The sequence below is a fragment of the Giraffa tippelskirchi genome, chromosome 4 (assembly GCF_054371585.1).
Source record: "Giraffa tippelskirchi isolate mGirTip1 chromosome 4, T2T-mGirTip1v1.2.pri, whole genome shotgun sequence".
NCBI classification, from domain to species: domain Eukaryota; kingdom Metazoa; phylum Chordata; class Mammalia; order Artiodactyla; family Giraffidae; genus Giraffa; species Giraffa tippelskirchi.
Genome location: NC_137278.1, coordinates 140,154,417 through 140,182,363, shown reverse-complemented (window position 1 = coordinate 140,182,363; position 27,947 = coordinate 140,154,417). Strand labels below are relative to the sequence as shown.

The 27,947-nt window shown below is 37.1% G+C and overlaps 1 protein-coding gene and 1 long non-coding RNA gene across 3 annotated transcripts in view; one reads left to right on the top strand and one right to left on the bottom strand.

The window, feature by feature from the left end:
- LOC145544610 (uncharacterized) overlaps nt 1-12,881 on the bottom strand; it is a 31,094-nt gene extending 18,213 nt beyond the window's left edge. Inside the window, exons 1-3 of the long non-coding RNA XR_014081487.1 lie at nt 12,821-12,881; nt 10,849-11,034; nt 10,203-10,385 (exon numbers count right to left, since the gene is read on the bottom strand). This is a non-coding gene — a long non-coding RNA (uncharacterized LOC145544610). The remainder of the gene's footprint in view (nt 1-10,202; nt 10,386-10,848; nt 11,035-12,820) is intronic.
- The window catches only part of PDZRN4 (PDZ domain containing ring finger 4), a 401,102-nt gene that overhangs the window by 121,248 nt on the left and 251,907 nt on the right, over nt 1-27,947 (top strand). The gene's annotated exons all lie outside the window — the stretch shown is intronic.

Below are 27,947 nucleotides of genomic sequence, written 5' to 3'. Positions count from 1 at the left end.
TCATTTGTTGTTTTTAACTTTTTCTGAGTATTTTCATATCTATGGGCAGCACAATGAGAGCGATGGGGAAAGAACAGATTTAAGAAAGGTTTGGGAGTTAGTATTGAATATGAGTTGGAGGATACAATGTAACAATTGGTATCCTTAATTAACAGGATGATTTTTATATTTTTGATTTGGAAGTGAGTGCCACTTCTATTCCTTCTATGCAAATGTTTCATGGAAAAATATATGCACATTTTACATTTATCTGTAGCAAAAAAGAACTTCTAAAGTCATTCCACTGATTTAGCAAAGTTAGGGTTTTTTTTTCCTCCCCAACAGATCCAGGTCTTGTAACATCTTTGTTTACCTACCCATAAATACTTTGCCCTCTGTACATACTCTACCCCTGAGGCTAGGCATGTGGCTACTTTTCTTCTTCTTCTCTGTTCTGTTCCTGGTCAATTTAATTCATTCCTTTAGCACCTAGAGACAAGTGACTGCAGTGTCCATTACTGCCAAATCACACTGCTTTCTTTCATGTTAGACCCAGACACTCGCACTGCCCACCAGACATATCCCAACTAGATGCCCCATAGGCAAAACAAATTCAGGGTATTAAAAACGAAAAGTACTGCTTTGTTTCCAGACATTTCCTTCCTCTTGTTATCCACCAAAGTAGACCAGACCACCACTAACACTCACTTCCAAATCAGAAATGTAAAGATCATCCTGATAATTAAGGATACCAATCATTAAATGCCTGTTGTATCCCCTAATTCATATTCAATACTAACTCCCAAACCTTTCTTAAATCAGTTCTTTCCTCGTTGCTCCCATTGTGCTGCTACCTTAGTTCTCCCCATCAGAAGTGTTTGTCTATTACAAAGGATTCAAAATTCTCCATCCCAGGTCCCATTTTCCACTCCTCTTGATGAAAGTGAGAGTGGAGAGTAAAAAAGTTGGCTGAAAGCTCAACATTCAGAAAACTAAGATCATGGCATCTGGTCCCATCACTTCATGGCAAATAGATGGGGAAACAGTGGGAACAGTGTCAGACTTTATTTTTTTGGGCTCCAAAATCACTACAGATGGTGATTGCAGCCATGAAATTAAAAGACACTTACTCCTTGGAAGGAAAGTTATGACCAACCTAGATAGCATATAAAAAGCAGAGACATTACTTTGCCACCAAAGGTCCGTCTGGTCAAGGCTATGGTTTTTCCAGTGGTCATGTATGGATGTGAGAGTTGGACTCTGAGGAAAGCTGAGCACTGAAGAATTGATGCTTTTGAACTGTGGTGTTGGAGAAGACTCTTGAGCGTCCCTTGGACTGCAAGGAGATCCAACCAGTCCATCCTAAAGAAGATCAGCCTTGGGTGTTCACTGGAAAGACTGATGTTGAAGCTGAAACTCCAATACTTTGGCCACCTCATGCGAAGAGTTGACTCATTGGAAAAGACCCTGATGCTGGGAAGGATTGGGGGCAGCAGGAGAAGGGGACGACAGAGGATAAGATGACTGGATGGGATCATCGACTCAATGGACATGAGTTTGGGTAGACTCCGGGAGTTGTTGATGGACAGGGAGGCCTGGCATGCTGCGATTCATGGGGTCGCAAAGAGTCGGACACGACTGAGCGACTGAATTGAACTGAACTGATTGCCAGATGGTCATAATAAAATGCAAATATGATTTAATTTCTTGCTTAAATTTAAGAGTCCTGCTGCCTTAGATAACATTCAATCCCATGAATTGGCCTTGTTCATAGACTACTTATCTCCAGCTGAGTCTCACCATTGGCTGAGACCAAGACCTGAATGGGATCTTAATTCTACCTCTACCTTTGCTGATTGTGTTCCCTGTGCTGGGAAAGCCCTTTCTCTTTAACTGTCCTTATTTATGCTTGCTTGTTAGAAAAAGTATCCTCTGAGACCGCTCATTACTTCTTGTCCCAGAAATTGCCATCTATTCTCCATCATTTGAAGGCCTTAAAATCAGGAAAATGACAATACAAATTACAATGTGGCATAAGTACTACAATTTAAGGATGCAGAATATGTCGTGGTGACATATTCAAGGAAGTGTTTATTTCTTGAGCAGGGAGGATCTTTAACCAAAGAAGTGACATCTTAACTGAATATTGAATGAGAATATTCCAAGTAGAAAGAAAAAGGAGGACATTCCATGCATGAACAAAGATTTAGACATCAGAAAGAATGTGAAACATTTGGGGAAGACTGGAAAATTTGTGTGGCTGAAAAGCTGTGCCTTATAGAGGTTTGTTTGTGGGCTAGTTTCTGTTGTCTCGTTTCAGTTCCTTTCTCTTGAGTAAGTTTTTTTTTTTTTTTTTAATGCTTCCCCTATTCAGATTCTCCAATATTGAGACACCCAGACTCTCTACTTTCTTTGTTTCATGTCTTTAAGTTTCATATGGTGCTTGCTGAGCCTAAGTCTTCTAAAAAGAAATAAAGTGCTTCTTGGGAAATTTTAGAGCTTAGATAACCATGAAAAACAATGGAAAACTAAGTCATTAGAATGGTAGCTCATGCAGATAGAGATCACAAGGGAGAAATGATAATTATCGGTGATCTTTTTTGCTCGGTACCCAGTGGTGCACATCAAGCCAAAGCTGTGTTCCTGAGTGTTCGGGAGAGTTCTTCTGCACGCAATTCTTCACTCCTTTCTGAACACCATTCTGTTATATTATCCATATTTTCAGTCTGAAAGCATATGAAGCCAAACCCACAGGAAACAAGAGAGCATATATTTCATTGTGAACTGACATTTTATGAACTCTCTGTGTCCTTGTTCTCATGCATGCCTACTTCATAACAGTGAAAACCTCTTCCACTGGCCAGTATATAAAACTCAGTTTAGTTTATTCTTTTTACTATCATGATCATGACAGTGAAAAGGCAAATGACATTTGATTTTTTCCCACTCTTATTTATTACATTTGATCTACACCACTGGCATTTGTCCTTTGAATTAAATGAAAATGTATATGAAAGGTGTGAGAGCAAGTGAACATTTGTTTGAAGTGAATTTGTTTGGAGTGAAATATAAACAATAAATAAATATGAACATAAACATTTCAATATTACTATATGTTAACATTATCATTTGACTTTTAGTCTTGGTTGATAAAGAGCTCTAATTTATCTGCTTTTCTTTATTTAATTCATTGTAAATGAAATATTCATGTGAATAATTTTGTAATACTGGGAAAAATAAGGATTATCTAATGATACGATTCATAAGAGTAGCATGCAAAAGTTGTAAAATACAGCAATTATCTGTAACCATATAAAGTCCTATTTAGGTAGGTTGCCCTTATTCTAACTTATTGTACTCATTTATATTATACTACAGGTTGCTTTTCTTTTGTTGTCTTTCTTGCTTTTTGGATTGGAAAGGTAGAAAAGTCCCGGTCAGAACTGAAATTTGCAAGGCAACATAAATCAAAGCTCCATTCTCCAGGCTGAAGGCTCCTGCCCCTGCCTTCACTCCCAGTGACCCTGTGAATGTAATCTTTTCAGAGTGAACCTTGAATCTGGTCTAGACAGCATGTGACTTATGAAGGGAGGTAGGGTGAGGTGTCCAGGGAGAGGCAAATCCTTTATAAATGAGTCTCAAAATAATGTATTTTATTTCTTGGAACCCTAAATAGATAAACTGCAACCCACTTTCTTTTTTCTAGTAAACTGTTTAATGCTTTCTTTTCCTTCCACTATGCATGCCTACTGTTTGTAATCCATATTACATTGTTTCTGCTTTTCATTTATTGACCTCCTCTGAGTTAGAGGATAAGTCAATGTAAGTAAGTACTCTTGGGTAAGACTGAAGTGTGTATTGAAAGTGAGATAAGGTAGTAACGACTAAGCAAATTTGCCTTTTCCTTCTTAATAGTTTGAGCAGTGCTTTCATTGTATACTCAGTAGCCACCATAAGAAATAATCTAGGAAATATTTCTAATGAGAGTTCTGAGGTCATTCTGATTACTGTAGGAAAAGAAGAAGAAAAAGATACACTGTAATTCGGGACAGTGAATCTTCTACAAGGATAAACTCTACCTAAAAATACTTATTTTAACTTAGAAAAGTAATGCAAATGTCAATTTCAAAAGTATTCCAACTACACGCCTCAATGAAAGTGGTTAATTAAGAGCACCTATATTTGCATGGCTCATAGGATGTCTAATACTCTATCTTAATTTGCTAGTATTCTTAAACAACTGAATCCAGTGGCTCCTATAAAAGAGATTGAAATCTTATTCTACATGGCACTTAGGAATCCAGATTTGGTAGTGTTATTTTAAATTCTGGTACTTTCACCATTCATTGAGATCCATTCATTGTCTAACCTTTGCCAGAAACATGGAGTTCTGTCTCACCAACCCTCCTCAGGGTCTCTATTAACTGATGCTCTGCTACTCCAGCATATAAGGGCCAAGGCTGAAGCAATCACCATCTTATTACAGTGAGAAAAATTTTATCCCCCGGCATCCAATATCATTGGCCATTGTGTTTGTTTGTTTAGGGGCTTAAAGGTAGAGTGAAGTGCTTCCTTTGAGAAGTGAAAGCAAAGCAAAACAGAACAAAAAGTTGGCCAATAATCTGTCTCCCTCATGTTTTCAGTGTGACACGTTTGGACAGCTCTGCACAGCATCTGGGCTAGTGCTTCTCCATTGTTCTCCAAACCTACACACTGAGAGAATCAAACACATGAACAGGAACAGTGCCTCCCTATCAGAGAGATTTTCAACCATGTTTCCCGTTTCAACCACTGGTTTATCTGAAGCTAGGAAAGGTCAATAGCAAATAGTGTAAAACTTTCATGCAGGTTTATGGGTTTAAAATACACCACAGGTAACTGATTTCCCCCTCGGAGGCAGATATAGCCCCCTACCCTTCTCTTTTTCCTCTGTCCCTTAAAGCAATAAGTAGTTTATTCATTAATATATTTTCCATGGCATTGCTTATTTAATAAATATTTACTGAATATCAAATTAAAAAGCATCCAAATAGTTGATACAGCTGCAAGAAAACCATTGTTTAGATGGCTTACTATTATGTAGATTTGGGTAATGGAGGCAGTTTTTAAAGGACAATCAAAATGAAATGGGACTTACTGTATTTTCCTTCATTGTTTTTCTTATAGACATGTTTATATCATTACCCATATATACTTCTGTTTACTACCTTTTCACTTTACCTACTCAACCAAAAATAATTTCCATTTTATAGTGATGGTATTAGATTAAAAAGTTGAATCTGCGTTTAATAACTGTTTCTATGATTAGGAAAATGCAAGTTTATTGTGGAAAATTGGGAAAATAAAAATTGCCTATTATCCCAGTACTCAAAGAGAAATAAAAATGAACATTTTGATGTTCTCATTGAACTGATCTCTAGGCCAGGTCCCATGGTAGGTTAGCGTGGGGAGATGTAGGAATTCACCGGCCGTATGATGCTGTGATGATTCTCAGGCAGAAGAGAAGAGCATTCGTACCAAACTTTACTTTTTGGGGTGAATATAGTTTTATTTTATTCATTTATTTCTATTGAGTTATAGTTGACTTACAATGCTATTAGTTTTATGTGTGCAGCATAATTTGTTTTCTATGTCTCTGTGTCTGTTTCTGTTTGCATCTTTAAAAAACAATGAACATTTATTTTCTAAAATATGTATAATGAAAGCAACAGATGTATTGGTTATGCTTTCTCAAGCTATGCAGACCCAGATTCTAATTACGACCCCGCTTACCTCTTTTCCCACTTCCATTTGAAAATTACAAGTCTAATCAGAAAAAAAAATTATAAAGCAAAAAATCCCCCCCCCTAAAAAAAATCCCTCCCAGAAAACAGGAAAACCTCTGATTGAGAACTTTCTTATTGTTCCAACTCCATTACTTACAACTGTGTTATGCTGTGCTATGCTGGGTAGATTATTACCTCCTTGAAATTTATGTCAGAGACATTAGTAGTTTTTACTTAATAATTTGTAAAGTGGCTTGTGAAGATTAAAATGGAAAAGGCACATAAAGTTCCTCGCAGTGCTTCTTGGAAAATACTAAGTAACTTTTTATTCCAGGACCTGATTTGGGCCCTATCATCTATTTTGTGTAATTAATAGCTCAGAACAACTATGACCTGGAACAAGTATGTGAATTTTTTAAAAAATTTTACTGAAGTATAGTTGATTTACAATGTTGTGTTAGTTTCAGATGTACAATGAAGTGAGTTACATTTATGTATATATATCTGTTCTTTTTCATATTCATTTCCCATATAGGTTATTACAGAATATTGAATAGAGTCCCCTGTGCTATATAGTAGGTCCTTGTTAATTAACCTAGTTTATATACATGCTAAATTGCTTCAGTTGTGTCCAACTCTCACCAACTCTATGGACTGTAGACTTCCAGGTCCTCTGTGCAGGGGATTCTCCAAGCAAGAATACTGGAATGGGTTGTCATTTCTTCCTCCAGGGATTAAACCCACGTCTCCTGCATTGGCAGGCAAGTTCTGTACCACTAGTGCCACCTTTAGTGTGTATATGTTAATCCCAAACTCCTAACTGATCGTTTTCCTTCACATTTCCCCTTTGGTAACAATAAATTTGATTTGTGATCTGTAAGTCTGTTTCTGTTTTATAAAAAAGTTCATTTGTATCATTTTTATTAGATTCCACATAAAAATGATATCATATAATATTTATCTTTCTGACTTACTTCACTTAGTGTGGTACTCTCCAGGTCCATCCATGTTGTTGCAAATGGAATTATTTCATTATTTTTTATGGCTGAGGAATATTCCATTATATATATATATATATATATATATATATATATATATATACACCATGTATTCTTTATTCATTCATCTATTGATAAACATTTAGGTTGCTTCCATGTTTGGCTATTGTAAAAAGTGCTGCAGAGAACACCAGGGTGCATTTATCTTTTTGAATTATGGTTTTCTCTGGATATATGCCCAGGAGTGGGATTGCTGGATCATATGATATTCTATATTTGGTTTTTTAAGGAACTTTCATTCCATTTCCATAGTGGCTACAATAATTTACAGGCCTGTTGCTTACAGATTTTTTTCATGATGGCCATTCTGATATGTGTGAGGGGATACCTCATTGTAGTATTGATTTGCATTTCTCCAGTAATTAGTAATGTTAAATGGGACCTAATTAAACTTAATGGCTTTGGCACAGCAAAGGAAACTATAAAGAAAATGTAAAGGCAACCGACAGAATGGGAGAAAACATTTGCAAACTAAGGGGCCAACAGGAGATTAATCTCCAAAATAGACAAAAAGCTTATGCAGCTCAGTATCAAAAAAACCCCAAATATTCCAACCAAAAAATGGGCAGAATGTCTAAACAGACATTTCTCCAAAGAAGACAGACAAATGGCCCAAAAGCATCTGAAGCATATGAATTTTTACACATAAGTTGAATGCTTTAGACCTCACCATTCTATGGGGGCAAGTGAGATCACAGTCACATTAATGCCTAAATTAGGATATTTCTTCCAACAAACCGCATTCACAAAACATGTCAACCTCCCTTCAAAATCTTCCTAGTTTTTCTGAGTCTGGAAGGTTATTCATGTTCATCAAAGCCACCATTGATGCTTTCCATGGAAATCTTTATTTCCCCTGCAAGTGGAAAGAGGTTCGTAACATTGTAAACGAGGCAGTGACCAAAACCATACCCAAGAAAACCAAGTGCAGCGAGGCAAAATGGCTACTTGAGGAGGCTTACGAATAGCTGAGAAAAGAAGAGAAGCAAAAGGCAAAGGAGAAAAGGAAAGATATACCTATCTGAATGCAGAGTTGCAAAGAATAGCAAGGAAAGATGTCTTCTTAAGTGAACAATACAAAGAAATAGAGGAAAACAATAGAATGGGAAAGACTAGAGATCTCGTCAGGGAAATTAGAGCTAGCAAGGGACGTTTCCTGCAAAGATGGGCACAATAAAGGACAGAAATGGTATGGACCTAACAGAAGCAAAAGGTATTAAGAAGAGATGGGCAAAAATGCACAAAAGAACTGTACAAAAAAAGGTCTTAATGATAACCACAATAACCAGATAACCACGATAGTGTGGTCACTCACCTAGAGGCAGACATCCTGGAGTACAAAGTCAAGTGGGCCTTAAGAAGCATTACTAAGAGCAAAGCTAGTGGAAATGATGGAATTCCAGCTGAGCTATTTCAAATCCTAAAAGATGATGCTGTTAAACTGTTGAACTCAATATGCCAGCAAATTTGGAAAACTTAGAAGTGGCCACAGGACTGGATAAGGTCAATTTTCATTCTAATCCCAAAGAAGGGCAATGCCAAAGAATGTTCAAACTACTGCACAATTGCACTCATTTCACATGCTAGCAAGATAATGCTCAAAATCCTTCAAGCTAGGCTTCAACAGTATGTGAACGGAGCACTTCCAGATGTACAAGCTGGGTTTTGAAAAGACAGAGAAATAAGAGATAAAATTTCCAACAACAGTTGGATTATAGAAAAAGTAAGAGAATTCCAAAAAATCATCTACTTCTGCTTTATTGACTATGCTAAAGCCTTTGACTGTGTGTATCACAACAAACTGTGGAAAAATCTTAAAGAGATGGAATACCAGATCACCTTTACCTGCCTCCTGAGAAATTTGTATGCAGGTTAAGAAGCAACAGTTAGAACCAGACATGGAACAAAGATCGGTTCCAAATTGGGAAAGGAGTACGTCAAGGGTGTACGTTATCATCCTGCTTATTTAACTTACATGCAGAGTACATCATGCAAAATGCTGGGCTGGATGAATTCCAAGCTGGAATTAAGGTTGCTGGGAGAAGTATCAATAATCTCAGATATGCAGATGATACCACTGTAATGGGCGAAAGTGAAGAGGAAGTAAAAAACCTCTTGATGAAGGTGAAAGAAGAGAGTGAAAAAGCTGGCTTGAAACTCAACATTGAAAAAATGAAGATCATGGCATCTGGTCCCATCACTTCACAGCAAATAGATGGGGAGACATTGGAAACAGTGACAGACTTTATTTTGGGCTCCAAAATCACTGTGGATGGTAACTGCAGCCTTGAAATTAAGATGCTTTCTCCTTGGAAGAAAAGCTATGGTAAACTGAGATAGCATATTAAAAAGCAGAGACATCACTTTGCCAACAAAAGTCCATAATCAAAACCATGGTTTTTCCAGTAGTCATGTACAGATGTGAGAGTTGGACCATAAAGAAGGTTGAGTGAACTGATGCTTTTGAACTGTGGTCCTGGAGAAGACTCTTGAGAACCCCTTGGAGAGCAAAGAGATCAAACCAGTCAATCCTAAAGGAAATCAACCCTGAATATTCATTGCAACGACTGATGCTGAAGCTCCAACACTTTCGCCACCTGATGCGAAGAGTCAACTCATAGGAAAAGACCTTGATGCTGGGAAGGATTGAGGGCATGAGGAGAAGGGGGTGACAGAGGATGAGATGGTTGGATACCATCATTGACTCAATGGACATGAGTTTGAGCAAATTCAGGGAGATAGTGAAGGACAGGCTAGCCTACTGTGCTCCAGTCCATTTGAGTGCAAGTGTCGGACACGATTGAGCGACTGAAAAACGATAGCCACTGGAGGCTATAATAGTGAATACCCAATAAGCCAGCTGGGTCAGTTTGCAGAGACGAGAGAGAGGTCTCATAGTCTGCTCTCACTGTGATGAGCTAGGTTGCCAGGGCCTGGGTTCCCAGTGCTTGTAGCCACAACCTCACAAGAACACAGTCCCTCCCTCGTTATTCTTCACAACCACTGCTCCAGAGCCACTCAAAACCAGCCCCTGCCCCTCATCAATGCCAACATCTGCTATCTTTCACCAGTGTTTGGCACAAATCTCTTTACTCCTTCTTCTACCCTAAGACAAAAGCTCAGAAGCCTCTGTTCAGGTCCTCCCATAACCAGCCCATTGATTCCACACTCAGCTAGACTCTAAATTCCTGTTTTGTTTTCCTCTCAGATAAGACATGTTGGTTCGTTCAGAGAAAGAAACTGAGGCTGAAAATAATGACTAAATATGCCTACTGGTTAAAACAAATTCATCTCCTTTGCAAGCCCATGATTCATTTGCAGGAGTCTGCCCTCTGCTTTTCAATCTGATGGTTACTGTACCTTTTTCTGCAAAAAGAGTCACTCCATCATTGATGCTTACCTCAGATGGGCCCTTCCTGTTCTCCCAATTGGCAGCTGTGTAGCATTGCTCTGGACTGTGCTTCTGCACATCCTTAGGCATTTGTTCTGCCTGCTGGGCTTGCAGCCACCCTGCTCTTGTCTGTTATACAGCTGCCACCCAGGTGCCTGCCGTTCCACATCTTCAGCACATCCTACCTAGGGCCTGAGATAGGGAGAACATCATTTCATCACCAGAGCCTTGGCCATGGTCCAGGGGCCCACTAGTGGCCTTGCCGCTGACACTTCCTGTGGCTCACAGGGGATTCTGAGGAGGCTGCTCGATGCCCAGTCATGTGTTGTATGCTGCCAGTTTCCTTAGATGTGTCAATGGAGCAAAATCAGATACAGCATTGACACTACCTTGTCATTTCATGTCCCATAATGTGTGCTGAGTAAATAGAGTCCATTTTTTCATTACATCTATCAATAAAAATTCAGATTTCTTGCTGCTGAAAGCTAGTTATGATTATCAGCTTTACATCATAAATATTCAGAAAAAAACTTTTTAATCTAGGATGTTGTGGAAATGGAGAATATCTCTCAGGCAAAATAATGTCATGGATGCTGCCTTGAGGTGTCTCCTTATCACTCCTTGCTTTCTTTGTGGGGATCAGTAAATGCGTTACCTTCTCAGAAGGGAGCAATGTTTATTCTTAGTTGACTCCAGGCTCTCCTGCAGTCAGAGGCAGGCAGATGTCGACAGAGAGATGGTTGATTTAGTATAGCTTTGAAAGACTGAATGTGTGAAAATTTTGTTAAGTTGGAAGTGACAACACAAGGGAGAAATCTCATCTCTCCACTTGAATGACAATCTGTGAATTAAAATTCATAAGAATATATGATAAATTTCATTAGAATAAATAATCCTGTAACTATAGAAGTGTCAAGAAGTTATACCAAAAAATTTGCAATGATTATTGCTAGGTGATATAACTATATGTAATTTTTAATTTTCTTTTTATTGCTTGCATTTTCTAACATTTCTGCAATACATATACAGATATATATCATTTCTATAATATATATAATTTTTATAATAAAAATGACGATATAGTAAAACTTTTATAAGTTTAAAAATCATACCTCCAAAATATTTAAATATAAGAAACTTTCTTCACTTTTCAACATTTCTGTGATTTTTCTCACATACCAAAAAATCTAATATAAATAAAACAAAAACTCTCACATGCATCTTTTAAAAATAAAATATATGCTGTTTATGTCACAAATGCTGTGCTATGCAAATAAATAGCAATTTGCCCTCCAGTGTTTGAGTTACCCATCTGCTGTCTTACTAAAATGGGACGATCGTCAGAAAGCCATGTGCCTGGACCATATTACCTCAGCATAGAAATGCCTTCACTGAGGGATGATTTAGTGGAGTATTTGCTGCTTGTAACCTTAGAATTATTTCAACGTTATCTCCAGGTCTGATTTTAATGTGTGTGCTCAGTCGCTCAGTCGTGTCTGACTCTGCAAACGTATGGACTGTAGCCCGCCAGGCTCCTCTGCCCATGGAATTTTCCAGGCAAGAATATTAAAGTGGGTTGCAATTTCCTTCTCCAGGGAATCTTCGTGACTCATGAATTGAACTCACTTCTCTTGTGTCTCCTGCATTGGCAGGTGGATTCCTTACCGCTTGGTCACCTCATACTCCAATTTAAAATATTGCCCAGACTTACCATTATTTACACACATCTAATTAACAGGCATCTAAAAAAGCATATGATAAAAGAACAGTAAAATGGAATAAAGTTGAAAAGTAATGAAGCTGTTGAAATTAAGTGCTACTAAGGTAAATAGAAATCTCTTATGATATTATTCCCAAGAAATAGTTTATTTCTATAGACAGGGTGGAAACTTGCATTGTTACCTAGCTGTCAAGAGGTAACCCACAAAATGAGCTTTGTAGCATAAACACTGGAGAAGGCAATGGCACCCCACTCCAGTACTCTTGCCTGGAAAATCCCATGAACGGAGGAGCCTGGCGGGCTGCAGTCCATGGGGTCACTGAGTTGGACACGACTGAGCGACTCCACTTTCACTTTTCACTTTCATGCCCTGGAGAAGGAATTGGCAACCCAGTCCAGTACTCTTGCCTGGAGAATCCCAGGGACGGGGAGCCTGGTGGGCTGCTGTCTATGGGGTCGCACAGAGTCGGACACGACTGACGCGACTTAGCAGCAGCATAGACAGATTTTATGTACCTTCTTATGGCAAAATGCAAATTACCTAATCTAAATCTGCTTTACCTTGATTGCTAAAAATCTAAGTCAAATTTCCTGTTCACTTATATATCTGTATATTCTCTTAGTAGTATCTACTCCTTTGCTTTATTTGCCTCTCTTTGTTTTGGTCTTGGTTTTTTGGGTGGAATCTAATATGTGTTAAGTACTGTATTTTAAATAAATAATTGACTGCCTTAGATTTACTTAGAAGATAAATATATAAGAAGACTGATCATATATATAAATGTTACATATTAACCTTTAATTTCTATGAGCAGACAGACATAGTCTCATCACCAAGAACACTTTAGAATTATTATAATGCTCTAATTTGAATAATTGTATTGGAATGACTGGTTGGAAAGCTTACAGTTTTATCTTCATGCAGGTGGATATAGTTATCAATGAATAGAACTGCCTCTTCATCCTGCCTGCAAGATAACCCAAATTTATGTATTTAAAACAAGCTCTTTATAACATGCCTCATCCACAATGCTGCCTTTTACTAAAAACTTTTGTAACTAAACTTTGGGGATTGCTTATTGGGCAATTTAAAATTTGTACTAGAAATGTACTCCAAATGTATAGCTAATGCTCATTTGCTAAAAATAAATGCATTTGTGAAATGTGTTAAATTCATTTTGGAAATGTTATCTCTGTTATAGTTAGAGACATTCTTATTCAAAAGAATCTGGAATCTGGTCTTTTTTTGGTAAATCATGAAAAAAATATTGTTTTTTAAATATTGAAAATAGTTATCTACTTCATTGCTAGTATAATAAAAAACATGGCAGAGGACAAATAAGGCCAATGCAATTAAAAAAAAAAAGTGTTTCTCCATTCTGTTGAGTAGTGTGAAGATGTCTAGATTAGTAGTTACATTACTTTTGTTTAGGACTTTCTGGATCTTATCAAAATATTGCATTTCTTTTAAGTACTGCAGGATAAGGCACTCTCCTTTACCCTCAAAGTTTGCATCTTAGTTGCAACTTCAAATTGACAAGAGTTAGGTGATGCTGAAACAATCTTCTATGAATAGAGTATGCCTTAAAAAGGAAACATCTAAATAAAATAATTCTTTATTATTATTGGAATGAAAAATCAAAGTCAACTTTTAAAATACAAATACTTTAACTTTCTTAGTATTTTGTGAAAATGTTGATCCTTTTCTTGAAATTTATGTAAGACTTTTAGTTGAGATTAATTGACATCTAAAAAAGCATATGATAAAAGAACAATAAAATAGAATAAAGTCTGGAAGTAATGAAGCTATTGAAATTGAATGCTACTAGGGTAAATAGAAGATGAAAAAGTAATATCTTTTGCCAGATGAAGAGATAGGTCTTTTTATTGTATTGTTCAGGAAAATAAAAGCAAGAAATAATCATAACCAAGGTATAGAATAAGATACATTTTCATACAAATTGAAATGATAATATACTTTAAATCAGTCATAAAATTACTTGCTATCCAAAAATGTCACTAATTCAGCAACAAATGCTATAGTTTAAATATTTAGATTTCACCTTTCTAGTAAAGAATTATAAAATGCCTGAACATTATCTGCAAATTTTTATTGTGATATACTTTGTTATATTTTATTAATAAATCTAGATATAAAATTTTTCATAGAGGTATGATATATATTAATTTTCTAAAATTTTAGTCACTCAGTCATGCCCGACTCTTTGCAACCCATGGACTGCAGCCCACCAGACTTCTGTGTCCATGGGATTTTCCAGGCACGGATACTGGAGTGGTTTGCCAGTTCCTTCTCGAGAGAATCTTCCCAACCCAGGGACTGAACCCCAGGCTCCTGCACTGCTGGCAGATTCTTTACTGACTGAGCTACCAGGGAAATGAAGGTTAACTTGAGTTATTTTGTCATAGTATATTATTAACCTCAAACAGAAAGCATCTTATTAACACACTATCCAAAAATTTAGCTGTATGACTGTTTACAAACAAAACTGCTTAGGTTTATTTCTTTTGAATTCTAAGTATTTAGCTATTTTAGATATCCATATCCTTATAATTAAACTTCCATGAATTATTTATTTAAAGATGACACTTTCACTAACATATGAAAAAAGATTTTTCATTACAGCTGTTTATAAAATTCTGTCATAATATACTATAATATAGAAAGATTGTTTAAATAAAATTTGTCTCTAAATAAAAATGATCTAATTTTTTCTTCTGTTATTCTTCTGCATGGGATTTTGCAAGTATCAGCAAATTCTTATATATTTCCTTAATCATGATATTTTTATCTCACTTTACACATAGTTTTACAAAAAAACTATGCAAATTTATATTTAAAACAATTAGGCCATATTTGAAATTCAGGAAAGAAGTTACTGTTTACTCTGTAGTTGTTCAACTTGCTAGGCTACTGAAATAACTGAATGGTCTTGCTTTTTGTAAATCATGAAAAAATAGAAATGTTATACATTATATGAAGAATACATTTTAATTGAGAAATAATGTTTCCATCAGGTACATTGTTTGTCTTATGATTTCAGAAAAGTATTATTATGTTTCTGTTGTAGACGCAGATTACTATAATCCAGCCACCAATTTACATAGATTAATCCATTAAGAATAACTGGTTTATAAGAAATTTATGGTAAATATTCTTATAAATCAAAACACATAGTCACCTTATAGATCTGTCGCTTCTATAGTATAGTAGTCACTAGCTATCCATGGTTGCTTGACTAATCTTTTAAATATTTATTTATTTCTGATTTGAGGCTAATTGCTTTATAATGTTGTGTTGATTTCTCCCCTAAAACAATGAGAATCGGTCATAGGAACATACATATGTTCCCTCCTTTCCACCTCTCACTCTATCCCACTCCTCTCGGTTGTCACAGCACCAATAGAGCTCCATGTGTTATATAACAACTTCTCATTAGCTATCTGTTTTACATATGGTAATATATATATTTCAATGCTATTCTCTCAATTCGTCCCATCCTCTCCTGCCCCCACTTTGTCCATAAATCTTTTATTTATGTCTGAGTCTCTATTCTTGTCCTGCAAATAGGTTCATCAGTACCATTTTTCTAGATTCCATATATATGTGTTAATACACGATATTTGTTTTTCTCTTTCTGACTTTCTTCACTCTGTATAAGGAGACTTTAGGTTTATCGACCTCACTAGAATTGACTCAAATTCATTCATTTTATGGCTGAGCAATATTCCATTGTATATATGTGCCACAACTTCTTTATCCATTTATCTGTTGATGGATGTCTAGGCTGCTTCCATGTCCTGGCTATTGTAAATATTGCTGCAATGAATACTGGGATACATGTTTCTTTTTCAGTTATGGTTTTCTTGAGGCATATGCCCAGTAGTGGGATTTCTGTGTCACATGGTAGTTTTATCCCTAGTTTTTATTTATTTATTTATTTATTTATTTATTTTTATCCCTAGTTTTTAAAGAAATCTCCGTACTGGTCTCCATAATGGCTATATCAATTTACATTCCCACCAGCAGTGCCAAAGGGTGACATTTTCTCCACATCCTCTCCAGCATTCATTTGTAGAACTTTTGATGATGGCCATTCTGACTGGTGTAAGGTGATTCCTCATTGTAGCTTTGCATTTCTCTAATAATAAGTGATGTTGAGCATTTTTTCATGTGTTTGTTAGCCATCTGTATGTCTTCTTTGCAGAAATGTCTGTTTGATCTTCTTCCCATTTTTTTGATAGAGTTGTTTGTTTCTCTGATATTGAGCTACATGAGCTGCTTATATATTTTGGAGATTAATCCTTTGTCAGTTTTTCATTTACTATTATTTTCTCTCATTTTGAGGATTGCCTTTTCACCTTGTTTATGGCTTCCTTTGCTGTACAAAATGTTTAAAGTTCTATTAGGTCCAATTTGCTTATTTTTGTTTTTATTTCTATTGCTCTAGGACATAAGATCATAGAGGATCTTGCTGTGATTTATGTCAAAGAGTGTACCTCTTAAGTTTTCCTCAAAGAATTTTATAGTTTCTGGTCTTACATTTAGGCCTTTTATCCATTTTGGATTTATCTTTGTGTATGGTGTTAGAAAGTGTTCTAATTTCATTTTTTTTACATGTAGCTGTCCAATTTTCCCAGCACCACTTATTGAAGGGACTGTCTTTTCTCTATTGTATATTCTTGTCTCCCTTGTTAAAGATAAGGTGCCTATTTGTGCATGGGTTTATCTCTGGGCTTTCTATTTTGTTTTGTTGGTCTATATTTTCTGTTTATGTACCAGTACCATACTGTCTTGATGACTGTAGCTTTGTAGTATAGTCTGAAGTCAGGATAGTTGATTCTTACTACTCCATTATTCTTTCTCAAGGTAATTTTGACTAAACCTGTATGCAGGTCAGGAAGCAACAGTTAGAACTGGACATGGAACAACAGACTGGTTCCAAATAGGAAAAGGAGTACGTCAAGGCTGTATATTGTCACCCTGCTTATTTCACTTATATGCAGAGTACATCATGAGAAACGCTGGGCTGGAAGAAACACAAACTGAAATCAAGATTGCTGGGAGAAATATCAATAACCTCAGATATGCAGATGACACCACCCTTATGGTAGAAAGTGAAGAAGAACTAAAGAGCCTCTTGATGCAAGTGAAAGAGAAGAGTGAAAAAGTTGGCTTAAAGCTCAACATTCAGAAAACTAAGATCATGGCATCTGGTCCCATCACCTCATGGGAAATAGATGGGGAAACAGTGAAAACAGTGTCAGACTTTATTTTGGGGGGGCTCCAAAATCACTGCTAATGGTGTTTGCAGCAATGAAATTAAAAGACGCTTACTCCTTGGAAGGAAGGTTATGACCAACCTAGATAGCATATTGAAAAGCAGAGACATTACTCTGCCAACAAAGGTCCATCTAGTCAAGGCTATGGTTTTTCCAGTAGCCATGTACGGATGTGAGAGTTGGACAGTGAAGAAACCTGAGCGCAGAAGAATTGATGCTTTTGAACTGTGGTGTTGGAGAAGACTCTTGAGAGTCCCTTGGACTGCAAGAAGATCCAACCAGTCCATCCTAAAGGAGATGAGTCCTGGGTGTTCATTGGAAGGACTGATGTTGAAGCTGAAACTCCAATACTCTGGCCACCTCATGCGAAGAGTTGACTCATTGGAAAAGACCCTAATGCTGGGAAGGATTGGGGGCAGGAGGAGAAGGGGACGACAGAGGATGAGATGGCTGGATGGCATCACCGACTCGATGGACATGGGTTTGGGTAGACTCCGGCAGTTGGTGATGGACAGGGAGGCCTGGAGTGCTGCGATTCATGGGGTCGCAAAGAGTCAGACACGACTGAGCGACTGAACTGAACTGAACTGAGGGTCTTTTATGTTTCCATTTGAATTATGAAAATTTTTGTTCTAGTTCTGTGAAAAATGCCCTTGGTAATTTGATAGGGATTGGATTGAATCTGTAGATTTCTTTGGGTAGTGTAATCATTTTCACAATACAGAGTCTTCTGATCCGAGAATATGGTATATCTCTCCATCGGTTGATGTAATCTTTGATTTCTTTCATCAGTGTCTTATAGTTTTCCTATTATAGCTCTTTGGTCTCCTTAAGTAGGTTCATTCATTGGTATTTTATTCTTTTCATATCAGTGGTGAATGGGATTGATTTTTTAATTTCTCTTTCTGATTTTTCATTGCTACTGTATAGGAATGCATGCAATTTCTGTGTGTTGATTTTGTATCCTGCAACTTTAGTAAATTCACTAATTAGCTCTAGTAATTTTCTGATAGTATCTTTAGGGTTTTCTAGGTATAGTATCATGTCATCTGCTTTTCCAATCTGAATTCCTTTTATTTCTTTTTCTTCTCTGATTGCTATGGTTAGGACTTCCAAAAATTTGTTGAATAATAATTGCAAGAGTGCACACACTTGTTTTGTTTCTGATCTTAGAAGAAATGTTTTCACATTTTCACCATTGAGAATAATGCTTGCTGAATTTATCATATACAGCCTTTATTGTATTGAGATAGATTCCTTCTATGCCAATTTTCTGGAGAGTTTTTATCATAAATGGGTGCTGAATTTTATCAAAAGCTATTTCTGCATCTATGGAGATTATCATATGATTTTTATCCTTTAATTTGTTAATATGGTTTATCACATTGATTGATTTGCATATATTGAAGAATCCTTCTGTGCTGTGCTGTAGTTAGTGGCTCAGTCATTTCCAACTCTTTGCAACCACATGAACAGTAGCCCACCAGGCTCCACTGTCTGTAGGGATTCTCCAGGCAAGAATACTGGAGTGAGATGCCATGCCCTCCTCCAGGGGATCTTCCCAACCCAGGGATCAAACCCCTGTCTCCCACATTGCAGGCAAATTCATTGAGCCACCAAGGAAGTCCAAGAATACTGGAATGAGTAGCCTATCCCTTCTCCAGGGGATCTTCCTGTTCCAGGAATCAAACCAGGGTCTCCTGCATTGCAGGTGGATTCTTTACCAGCTGAGCTACCAGGGAAGCCCAGAGAATACTTCCATCCCTTGGATAAACCGGGCTTGGTCAGGGGTTATGATCCTTTTAATGTATTGTTGGATTCTGTTTGCTAGAATTTTGTTTAGGATTTTTGAATCTATGTTCATCAGTGATTGTTGGGGTCCTTTAATGGACCGGAACCTGGTGGTACAGAGTCGATGATAAGAAAGAAAGAAGGAAGAAAAGAGGCTGATATTCCCTGGTTTACACAGTATGTCAATATAACTCTAGACAAAGAGTTAGCAACGTCTACTTAGGCACAGGACGCCCTCTCGAGGAGGTCTTGAAAGCCCGGGCAAGTTAGTAGTCACAGCGAACACTTGTGCTCCGTGGAAGCAGCCTGAAAGGGGGAGAGAGAGAGAGAGAGAAATGAAGAAAGACACGGGTGCCAATCTTCTGATGGAATGAAAGGCATTTATTCAACATGTTGTGGGCATATATATACTGTCTTACAAGATAGCTTTTTTAGCAGACATAGGGATCAAAAAATCTTGCAAGTTATCCAGGAAGCCTGAGGCTAGAATCATTCTCAAGAGAGGGGATTGTAAAAGTTACCTTCCATATCAGAAGAGAAGAGAGTTGCAAATGGCTACTTTTCACCATATGGAAAGGCTACTTTCCATACAAATGAGATACATAAATTCCTATTATTCCCAGGAGCTGGCTTGCCAGCCCCTCTAGCACCTGCATTCAGGGGCTGATAAAGAACATAGGATTTATGCAAGACTGAAAACAGCACACAGGAAGCTTCCTGTTAAATGCTTCCTGACAAGTGATATTGCCTTTAATTTTCTTTTTTTGTTAATAATTTGAAGAATATTTATTTTTTAAAAAAGCAACAAAAAAGACCCTAAAAGTAGTCATCATGCAACATTCTGAAGCATCTTAGAGCTCCTTGTGTGCATGCTCAGTCACTTCAGTCGTGTCCAACTCTGTGACCTTATGGACTGTAGCTTGCCAGGTTCCTCTGTCCATGGGATTCTTCAGGCAAGAATACTGCTGTGGGTTGCCATTTCCTTCTCCTAATTTTCTTGTGTGTGTGTGTGTGTGTGTGTGTTGTCTTTGTCTGGTTTTGGTTATCAAGGTGATGGTGACCTCCTAGAATGAGTTGGGAAGTGTTCCTTCTTCTGCAATTTTTGGAAGAGTTTAAGAAGAATAAGCATTAGCTATTCTCTGAACATTTGATAGAATTTTCCTGTGAAGCCATCAGGCCCTGGGCTTTTGTATTTTGGGAGATTTTTTAGTACAGTTTCAATTTCAGTGCTTATGATTGGGTAGTCCACAACTTCCATTTCTTCCTGGCTCAAACTTGGAAGGTTAAAGTTTTCTAAGAATCTGTCCATTTCTTCCAGGTTGTCCATTTTATTGGCATATAGGTGGCCATAATATTCCCTTATGATCCTTCATATTTCTACACTGTCTGTTGCAACCTCTCCTTTTTCATTTCTAATTTTGTTGATTTGAGACATCTCCTTTTTTTTCTTTATGAGTCTGGCTAATGGTTTGTCAACTCAGAGAACTAGCTTTTAGTTTTATTGATCTTTGCTAAATGATCACTTCACTTCTTTTTCATTTGTTTCTGCTCTGATCTTTATGATTTCTTTCCTTCTGCTAACTTTGGGGTTTTTTTAGTTCTTTTTTGCAGTTGATTTAGGTATAAGGTTAGGTTCTTTATTTGATGTTTTTTGTTTGTTTGTTTCTTGAGGTAGGATTGTATTGCTATAAACTTCCCTCTTAGAACTTCTTTTGCTGCATTCCATAGGTTTTGAATCATTGTGTTTCATTGTCATTGGTTTTTAGGTATTTTTGTTTTTTGATTTCCCATTTTATTTCTTCAGTAACCTGTTGGTTATTTAGAAACATTGTTTAATCCCCGTGTGTTTGTGTTTTAGCAGATTTTTTTTTTCTGTAATAGATACCTACTCTCATATAGTTGTTGTCAGAAAAGATGCTGGATATGATTTCAATTCTCTTAAATTTTCCAAGTCATGATTTGTGACCCAGGATTTGATCTGTCCTGGATAATGTTCCATATGCACTTGAGAAGAAAGTGTATTGTTCTGCATTTGGATGGAATGATCTGAAGATACCAATTAGGTCCGCCTATTATAATGTATCTTTTAAGGCTTGTGTCCTTATTAATTTCCTGTTTTGGTGATCTGGTCATTGGTTTAAGTGGGGTATTATTATGTTACTGCCAATTTCTCCTTTTATGTCTGTTAATGTTTGCCTTATGTTTTGAGGTTCTCTGTGTTGAGTGCATGAATATTTACAATTGTTATGTTTTCTTGTTGGATTGAACCCTTGATTATTATATAGTGTCCTTCCTGATCTCTTATAGTGTTCTTTATTTTAAGGTCTGTTTTGTCTGATATAAGAATTGCTGCCCCTGCTTTATTTTGATTTCCATCAGCATGGACTATCTTTTTCCATCCTCTCACTTGCAGCCTGTGTGTGTCTCTATGTCTGATGTGGATCTCTTGTAAACAGCATATGTACAAATCTTGTTTTCTTATCCATTCAACCTGTTTGTGTCTTTTGGTTGAGATATTTAATCCAATTACATTTAAAGTAATTACTGATATATATGACCCTATTGGCATTTTCTTAATTGTTTTTACAGATATTTTCCTTCTTTTGTGTTTCCTGACTATAGAAGCCCCTTTAGGATTTATTGTAAAGGTGGTTTGGTGATGCTAAATTCTCTTAACTTTTGTCTATAAATCTTTTGATTTCTCCATCAGTTTTGAATGAGATCCTTTCTGGGTAGACTAACCTTGGTTGTAGATTTTTCCTTTCATTACTTTAAATATATCCTGTCATTCCCTCTGGCCTGCAGAGTTTCTGTTGAAACATAAGCTGTTAACCATATGAGGTTTCCCTTGTGTGTTACTTGTTGCTTTCCTCTTGCTGCTTTTAATATTTTTTCTTTGTGTTTGATTTTTGTTAGTTTGATTAATATGTGTCTTAGCATGTTTCTCTTTGGATTAATCCTGTATGGAACTCTCTGTGCTTCTTGGACTTGATTGACTATTTGCTTTCCCAATTTAGGGAAGTTTTTGACTATAATCTCCTCAAAGATTTTCTCAGACCCTTTTTTTCTCTTCTTCTGGGACACTTAGAATTCAAATCCTGGTGCATTTAATATTGTCCCAGAAGTCTCTGAGACTATCCTCAATTCTTTTCATTCTTTTGTCTTTATTCTGCTCTTCAGCAGTTATTCCCACCATTCTATCATCCAGCTCACTTATCCACTCTTCCTCAGTTATTCTGCTACTGATTCCTTCTAGAGTATTTTTAATTTCAGTAATTGTGTAGCTCATTTGTTTACTTATTCTTTTTTTCTTCTGGGCCCATGTTAAAATGTGTTGAATGATTCTTGCATTTTCTCCATTCTATTTTCAAGATTTTGGATCATCTTTACTACATTATTATGAGTTCTTTTTCAGATAGTTTGCCTATTTCCTCTTTGTTTATTTGGTCTTGTGAGTTTTTAACTTGTTCCTTCATTTGCACAATATTTTTCTATCCTTTCATTTTACCTGTCATACTGTGTTTGAGGTCTCCTTTCCCCAGGCTATAGGGTCATATTTTCTTTTGGTTTTGGTCTTTGCTCTCAGTTGATGAAGTTGGTCCAGTGGTTTTTTTAGGCTTCATATTGAGAGGGACTTGTGCCTACATACTGGTGGGAGGAGGTGAGGGTTTTTTTTTTTCTCCCTCTGATGGGCAGGACTGTGTGAGGTGATGTTTTCAGGGTGTCTGAGGGAAGCCCATCTGCTGATGATTTGGTTTGTATTCTTAGCTTGCTTGTTGTTTGGGTGAGCTGTCCCGTGTTGTATGCTGTCAGAAGTTGGATGGCGGCAGGTCTTAGATACAAGTGGAGGCCTTCATGGGAGTTCTCACTAATTAATACTCCCTGGGCTCAAGAGTTCTCTGGAAGTCTAGTGTCCTGGACTCAGTGCTCCCACCCCAGAGACTCAGGCCCAATATCTCATTGGGGAATCAAGATCCCACAAGCCATTTGTTAGGACAGTGAAGGGGATTAAAATGAACATACAAAAAACAAACAAAAAAACTAGAAAAATAAATGAACAAAGACAAATGATAAATGCAAAATCAGACAAGTAGAAATAAAACAAAGGAACATACACAGACAAACACACACAAACAAAACCAAAACCAAAACAATCCTAAGAAAACAAGGTGCAAGGGAGTGACCCTGCAAGTATAGGAAACCAAAAATAATATCAACCATTAAAAAAAAACACCAAAAGGAGAACAAGACCAAAGCAGAGAGCCAACTGAGGAATAAAGCAAAGAAAACAAAAGGAACTAACAAAAATTGTGACAAAATGAAAGAAAAAAATAGGAGAGCAAAGTTAAATAGAAGTATGTAAAAAGATTTTTATGTACTAAAGAATAGCCATGCCAAGAAAATAACAAGAAGAAAATCAAAAAAACAAAAAAGGAAACAAACAAACAAGCAAAGGAAAAGCCCAGAGAACTGCAAAAATCCAATGTAGAGGTAGAAGTATCTAAAGGAAATAAAAAGTTTGATTTAAAAAAATCTCAAAGGATTAAATAGATATAGTACTAATATAAGCAACAACCACAGCAACAGAGAAAGAGAAAAAAAATGAGAAAAATACTAGAATCACTTACAGAATAAATCAAAATATAAAAAATAAAAGTAAATGTTTTTCTCGGGTCTCAGCTGTTAGAGTCCTTTCCCCCAGTGTGATTCATAACCCACCTCCACCTTACTAAGAGCCCCTCTAATACTGGGAAGTAGGGTTGTCTCTGGACATGCCAAAGGGACCTGCTCAGACTCTAATCTGGCCCTACTCCTGTGTGTTCTTGCTTCCATGTCCACAGTTGCCAGAGCTAGGATTGTGTGTGTGTGTGTGTGTGTGTGTCGGGGGTGGGGGAGCTCTCATTGTCCTTTTATATATCCCATAGACACAGAGTCTACCTGGTAGATCATGTAGATTTAATCTGTGGTTTGCACAGATGGTGGAAAGTTTTTTGATACTCTTCCTTAGCCTCTCCACCCATGAAGCTCAATTGTAGCTTTATCCCCACCTCTGCTTATGGGTCATCCTCGGAGTCTTCTCCGAGGCTTCCCTGGAGGACTTGGGTCTGTCCCAGTGAGGACTGAGTATGGAGGTGGCAGAGCTTCTTGGATTGCAGAGACCCTTGTGATGCCAAGTGCACAGGAAAGCCGGTGGCCACAGACACAGATTTGGAACTATTAGAATCTTTTTCCAGGCTCTGGCAGCTGGCGTTCAAGGGATCTCCTTTTCTGATCCTTCTCTATTGCTCAGTGCATCAGGCACTCAAAGGGCCACCGTCTCTGAGGTCTTTATTAGTCAGGTGCTGGCCTCAGTATACACGGGGAGAGAGGAGTCAGTGATGACTCCACCCCCTGCCCATGACTTAGCAGTAGCACCCTGCCTCCATGCTTCCTGGCTTTCCTCTAAAGGTATTCCCCACTTTGATCACCTCCCTCCCATCCCAGTGGGCCATCTCCCCACAGTCAATAGCAGTCCTCGCCCTGGGATTGTTCTCCAATCCTTATGTTCCAACTCCTAGCTGCCACACATTCCTATGGACTTGTGTTCCTGTCCAGGGTACATAGGGCTGTGGCACAGATTGTCTGTGTGGTTTTCACTCCATTTAGACTGTCACTGGTCAGCTGCTTCACTCTTCAACAACCTCAGATTCTTCTTTCCCCTCTGTCCTAATCTATTGCCCTGATGTGGGGATTCACCCCTGCTCTAGCTTCCCCAGCACCCAAGGGCAGGTCTGGTCCCACTGAATTTCCTCCTCTTTTTCCTTTCCTTCCTTTGTTCTATTGAGTTTTGCATGGATCTGTACATTCCTTTCCAGTAGTCAAGTACTCCTGCCAGCTGTCAGCAGGTGCTCTGCAAGATCTTCTGCATCTGAAGATGTATCCTGTGGAGAGAGATCTATTCCATGTCCACCTACTTCTCCACCATCTTGTCTGTCCCCGCTGTTTGACTAATTAAAATTAGTACACGTCTGAATAGATATTTGCTGGATTTCACAAACTTATTAATTTTTATACTGATTACATGCTGATATGACAATATTTTGAGTTAAATAAAATATATGTTGGACTTTCCCAATAGCTCAGTTGGTAAAGAATCCGTCTGCAATGTAGGAGACCCCGATTTGATTCCTGATTTGGGAAGATCCACTGGAAAAGGGATAGGCTACCCACTCCAGTATTCTTGGGCTTCCGTTGTGGCTCAACTGGTAAAGATTCCACCTTCAATGTGGGAGACCTGGGTTCGATCCCTGGGTTGGGAAGAACTCCTGGAGAAAGGAAAGGCTACCCATTCCAGGATTCTGGCCTAGAAAATTCTTGGGATTGCAAAGAGTCAGACACGAGTCTTTTGAGTTAAATAAAATATATTGTTAGAATTAACTCCATGTTGGTGTTAATCTAGCAATATATTTTATTTAGTGTGGAAACTAGAAAATTTAACATTTTGAGTTTTATAATGTAGTTCTCATGTATGTTCCTAGTATTTCTATTGTACTGGACTGGTCAAGATACTCTTTTCCAGTGTCCCTGTTTTATAATTTAATATAGTAGAGCAAATATCTCTCTTTAAGGTAAGGATAAGCTGTGGGGATATTTGACTGTACTTTGTTCATATTTGTGAAATAATATTACTTTTATTTTTCTACTATATAGTAGTCTTAAATATTTCAGTGAAAAATTAATATTTAACCTTAAAAATAAAGACATACACCATATCTGATTGATGTATATGATGATGATTCATCATTCATTCATCATTATATGATGATTCAGTGGTATTTAATCCTTACTTTCATAAATTAGAAAACCTTATGTTAGAAAGGAACATTTTTATGAAGTACCAATGTGTTTAGCATGGCACAGTTTGGAGATTTTTTTGAAAAGGAACCAAAATAAGTTGGTATGCATCAATGATTATGATATATTATATGTATTATTTTCTATAATGGAAACATTAAGAATAGTATAATAATAGATTTTAAAAGCATATAAGAATAAAGTCTCTGAGGAAATGAGATGGGAAGAGAAGATCAGGACTTAGTAAATCATCTCAACAAACTCATTTCAACAGGGAGAAGGTTGACTACTGTGCTGAGCCAGGGAGGATGGAGGTCCCTTACTAGAGAAATTAGCTAAGGTTAGCTGATGAGCAATGCTCAAGACCACAAAGTTAGAGTTTCTGCCAAAGATCATTTGCTTGAGAGTCTAATGATTGATCTGTCTCAGTTAATGTTATTTTTGGAATTTAGGTATTGTGAATATAAAATGGCTAAGTGATCCAAAAAATACATTTTATCAAATGTTATCATTCCTAATATGGGGCATACAGTATGATAAAAAAAAAAAAGCAGTTTCAAAGTCTGGGTTAGAGAAATTGAATATAATAATTATGTTATCAGATAAATTGAAAAAGCTTCCTAAGATAATTCTGTTGGGGGTATTTTTGACATTCTGGTTTCATGGATAAATGTTCTACAGTTGTGATTTTCAAAGTTTTTAGACCATGACTAACAGTAATACATTTACCTCATAGCATATACACAGCTTACCTAACCATATTTTGCTGTTATTATAGCTGATGGACTTTTATATTTTCTATCTAGTCTATTCAATTTCGTTTTCTGGTTATGATCGACTAATTTGACCTCACAACTACCACTCATCATTTAAAATGCTCCACAAGTTGAAAAATATATATATTGTTCAATGCAGATGTTAGGCAACTGGAGAAATAAGGTAAAACTGCAAGACTGAGCAGCAAAGGATTAAAAAGCAAGTAGGTTCAGGATCAGCAGACCCGATCCTCAGCAAGGCAACGGCATCAGAAGATTCTGATCACCTGTGATTAGAGTCAAATGTAATTCTGATGCAGTTATCTTTTACCCAGTATATTTTCCTTCATGAAACCAAAACAGCCCTAACCAGATGGATGCACCAGACAAGGCAATATACCTCCCTGCCTAGAGCTGAAACGAAAATGCAAAGAATTCCTCACAAAAGCAGACCATAATTGAAATGTTATAAGACATAATAAATTATGAATTGCTAAAATGAATTGCACTATTATGATATACAAATTAGGATATTCAGGCCCTCATAAAATACATGGACAAATAATTTCAATGTTTTAATTAAATTCTGATCATAAGTGTGTAAATGAAAACAAACAAGACTGATGTCTTATTTAGTCCTGAGTGTCTGAATTGATTTTTATTTTCCCATCTTTTCAATCAGTTTCTCTCCAAAGGAATATGGTTGTTTATAATTTCTATTTCTCTTGAAGATGCAATCCCACTTTATATTTCCTGCTTTTCTTCTATTAAAGAGATGGCATTTTCCTTTCCAATTTCAGTACATATTCTACGGGGTGGTAGGTGTAGTATTGCTCTTTCATTGTTCAGACCATATTTCAATTTCTCTCTGTTCCTAGACCCCTGCTTTCCTCCAGCTGGTATTGACTGGCAGGAAGCTTGCACACATCATTCTGCAGCTTGTTTCTTAAGGGACTCTTCTTCTGCAGTTAATCCATGGTGTAAAGTCCAGGCTCCTCTCTGCACTTTTGATGTTCTTTGCTAAATCTTCTACCTCTGTGCCTAAGACACCCGAACTGTAGCACATCTTTTGAAATATAAAGGGCAACCCTTATCACTGTAGAGTGTGTTCTTTGAATTCCGCTGCTTTAATTTTGGGAAAGTGGTTGTAGCTGTGAGCATCAATCAAACTGAGAGGTCTGTTCAATTTGAATAAAACTTTTGTGCAGCTTGAGAAGGAAAAGGGTAAACACTGAAAAGCCTGTAAGTTCTCAGCCCATCTGTGAACCAGTGGATAAGGCCAGGGTTTTAAGATTGAAATGGCCACTATCTTTTAGCTCTCTGTGGGTACACAGCTCAAAATCTTTTCATCAC